This window comes from Nematolebias whitei, chromosome 14, assembly GCF_014905685.2.
Source record: "Nematolebias whitei isolate Nwh7 chromosome 14, NemWhi1, whole genome shotgun sequence".
Taxonomy (NCBI): domain Eukaryota; kingdom Metazoa; phylum Chordata; class Actinopteri; order Cyprinodontiformes; family Rivulidae; genus Nematolebias; species Nematolebias whitei.
The window spans coordinates 38,482,148-38,486,102 of NC_056511.1; positions in this window are offsets into that span (position 1 = coordinate 38,482,148).

The window sequence follows — 3,955 nt, forward strand, 5'->3', positions numbered from 1 at the left end:
CATGGCTACGTAGGAGAAGGATCCGGGTACTGAAATGGCCAGCCTGCAGTCCAGATCTTTCACCTATAGAGAACATTTGGTGCATCATAAAGAGGAAGGTGCGACAAAGAAGGCCCAAGACGGTTGAACAGTTAGAGGCCTGTATTAGACATGAATGGGAGAGCATTCCTATTTTAAACGTGAGAAACTGGTCTCCTCTGTCCCCAGACGTCTGTTGAGTGTTGTAAGAAGAAGGGGGGATGCCACACAGTGGTAAAAATGGACTTGTCCCAACTTTTTTGGGATTTGTTGACACCATGAAATTTGGAAACAACAGATTTTTCCCTTAAAATGATACATTCTCTCAGTTTAAACTTTTGATCTGTGATTTGTGTTCTATTCTGAATAAAATATTAGATGTTGGCACCTCCACATCATTGCATTCAGTTTTTATTCATAATTTGTTTAGTGTCCCAACTCTTTTGGAATCCGGTTTGTATATAGTGGGGCGGCTGTGGCTGAGTGGTTAGAGCAGTCATCCTCCAATGCAAGAGTTGGGGGTTTGATTCCACCAGCAGTCACATGCTGAAGTGTTCCTGGACAAGCACTGAACCTCTTATTGCCTCCGATGTGTGTCCCATCAGTGTACGAATGTGATAAAGCTCTGATTCTTCTTTGTAGAGATCTAGTAGAGTGTTGTATGAATGGGTAAATGAGGACACAGATTGTAGTGTAAAGAGCTTTGTAAGTACCATTTACCATTTATCATCTTGGTTAAAGCTGAAACATTGGTAAGCCTTTGATCAAACCTAAAACCAAATCTAGCCTCTTTATCCAAAAATTACTTTTTCATCTAACCCATCTAGCCAAGGGACACTCATCATCGGTGTCTGATCATCGGTAGCTTGCTCATTCTTTGGTGAGGGCACCTAATGACTTAACACATGATGAACTGGAGGTCTACTGAAAATGTGTTCCAGAACAAACCTGAAAACACTTTATCACTTAATAAACTTAATAACTCTAATGAACTTTACAAAGGAACTTGTAGAGTAAAGGAAGAAGATGGGATCTAGTTTGACAAGCTGTGCTTTTACCTCCTGACTCCAAACTGTTATTAGAACTGGACTGAGTCTGAGGGAACACACACCCAACACTGGTTGGATTTAGGATGGACATGGACATGGTTTATGATGGGATGGTTTCATGCATTAATTGCTGAGAACAGCACCACATACATGACGGTCTTGGATCTTCTTCTGCCCCTCAACAACTTTATACAAATTTCTGATGACTTGAATGAAATTTCCAAAGAACCTGCTTTGGCAGCGTCAGAGTGCCAAGGCATATACCTTCTGCTTCTGTCCATGACATCATGTGTCTGCCTCAAGTTGTGGAGTTCAAGTATCTTGAGGTTTTGTTCATGGGTGAGGGAAGAATGGAGCCTGAGATTGACAGACGGATTAGTGCAGCTTCCGCAGTATTGTGGACTCTGTACCGGTCTGTTGTGATGAAGAGGGAGCTGAGCTGCAAGCAGAAGCTTTCTGTTTATCTGAGGGTCTACATTCCTACTTTCACCTACAGCCTCAAGCTCTGGGTAAAAACTAAAATAATGAGATTGTGGATACAAAGGATCTAAATAATTTTTCTCTTGAGGGAGGCTGAGCTGTCCCTTAGAGAGAGGTTGAGAAGTTCATTTATCCAGAAGAGACGATGAGTAGAGCCACGGTTCCTCCACATCCAGAGGAGCCAGTTCAGGTGGTTGGGGCATCTGGTAAGGATGCTCCCTGGACACCTCCCTAGAGAGGTCATGGGCACGTCCAACTGGGAGGAGACCTCAGAGAAGACAGAGGACACACTGGAGAGCCTGTCTCTCAGTTGGCCTGGGAACACATTGGGGTTCGCCCAAAAGAGCTGACAAGGGAAAGAGATGTCTGGACCTCCCTGCATTAGCTGCTGCCCCCACAATTCGACTCCGGAACAAGTGGAAAAGAATGGATAGCTGTATCAACTTTCCATATTGTTTTGCACCTTTTGTTGCCAACTGGTCTTCTAGAATTGTCACTGGTGCTGCTTTAGTAGCCACTATTGCGGTGAACCATCATCCACTCCAGTTTCTACATGGGTCCTCAAAATACTCTTTATCGCCACTTTGCTTTAAGTCAATTCCATTTGGAACCAAGATAGTAATTTGGTTGAAACTTAAATCTTCTTGGCTGTTTCTGCTTTTGAGCTTTACATCCCAGTTTAAATTAAGACAGTCAATAAGTTTGTTTGATATTGATATACCCTCTAAGCACAGCCTGTGGTACTTGTACTTGTCCAATGGAAATATTTTTAATGATGCATTAAATGCTATTTATATCGTGTTTCTAAATGCTTCTCCAAACCAAAACATAACTATATCATTCTGAATGAACTTTCCAGGCCCTGCCTGAGTGTAATTTTAATGATCTCAGATGTTTTTTCTTTAATCCTGAAAGGGTCAAGTAGAGACAACGGTGTGCCAAGTGCCAGAGAAAGTGCCACGTGCGCTCTCGTCAGCAGTAAAACCACAAACTCCTAAAGCAGATTCTCATCTCCAGAAAGGTTGATTGTTAAAAAATAACTATTAATGCAATTGCGTTGATTTTCTTGCAGTGGACTTCTTCAGCTTTTCATCTGCCGATGACGGCCAGTCTTTGGTTTGATTTGTTTTATTGCTCTTCTACTAGTTTTATAAAATAAATTAAAAAAAAGTCTAAAAGCTCAACACTTTAGAGCGTCAGCATGAAACAGTGACGAAAGATGTCAGCTAAAGCTTGCTGTAAGGGATCTACTTGATGGGTGAAACAGTTCCACTTTCTCAGCCATTTTCACTTGCTGAACTTTGTATTTCCTGATTCACTCACTGGGAAATGTAACACAGTATACCAGTACTGTCAGACCACCATTTAGCAGACTGAATTGATGGCAGGCAGCGAAACAGACACAACCATCACTAAAACCATCATTTATTTACAGAAACACACTGAGATCACTTTCAAAACGAACAATGCACCCCATTCAGTTTTGATGTGATCTATCTGTTTGGCAAATTGTTAATAAATCTAAAAAAAAAAAAAAGAAGTACAGTAGCGCCTATTAAATAGGATTAGCCATTTTGTTCTTTAAATACCCATCAATGACAGAAACGTAGCTTATTTTAAGTTGCTCTTCTTAGTTCAGGACCATGCATGTCCTCTTGGTCATGGGTTTATGCTCGAAGAGTCAAAACTGCTAAACAGATAACCGTGTGAAAGAATACACCACAAGCAACCTGATAATCAAGTCGTCAGACGTCCCATTTTTTTTAGGTCAGTAGCTACAGCAACAAGTCTGGATAAGTTGTAAGTGATCGACAGCAAGCTGCCACGTTTAAAAAATAAAAATACAAACAGGTCTGCAGCCTGTTTTTAGTGTTAAATCACACCCTCGTGTCGTCTGCCTCTTGTTGCTTCAACATGAGTCCTGCGGCAGACATTTAGCAAGCCAACAATACAACCGCTTGCTTTTTGAACACAATGGTACTGAAGTCCTGCGTTTGTTCTGTTAGAGAAACCCGAGCTGAAAGAAAAACAAAAAAGTTTCTAAAATCTTTGGATACAATATACAAATTTACAGTATATACAAAAACCAGAGCCCAAGAAAAGTGACTTGGAAGATTGGAGTTCTGGAAAACCCAAACGTGAGTTAGTGGGTTAAGAGCTCCGACAGATGAGCGTTGCTCTCCAAACGATGATGATTTGCAGGTAAAACGCTCGATCTGCTGAAGCACAAGATCAGCTAATTGGCTCTAAAATTATTTGCGTCAGTGCAGACCAGACATATTATTTCAGATAAGTTATGAGATGGTGTTGAACGAGCACACATGCAGAACATGGATGGCTGCTGACGGAGCGTCGGTGAAACCTACAGAGAAAACATCTGAACAGTCGTTGCGGTTTTGTTTCATCGT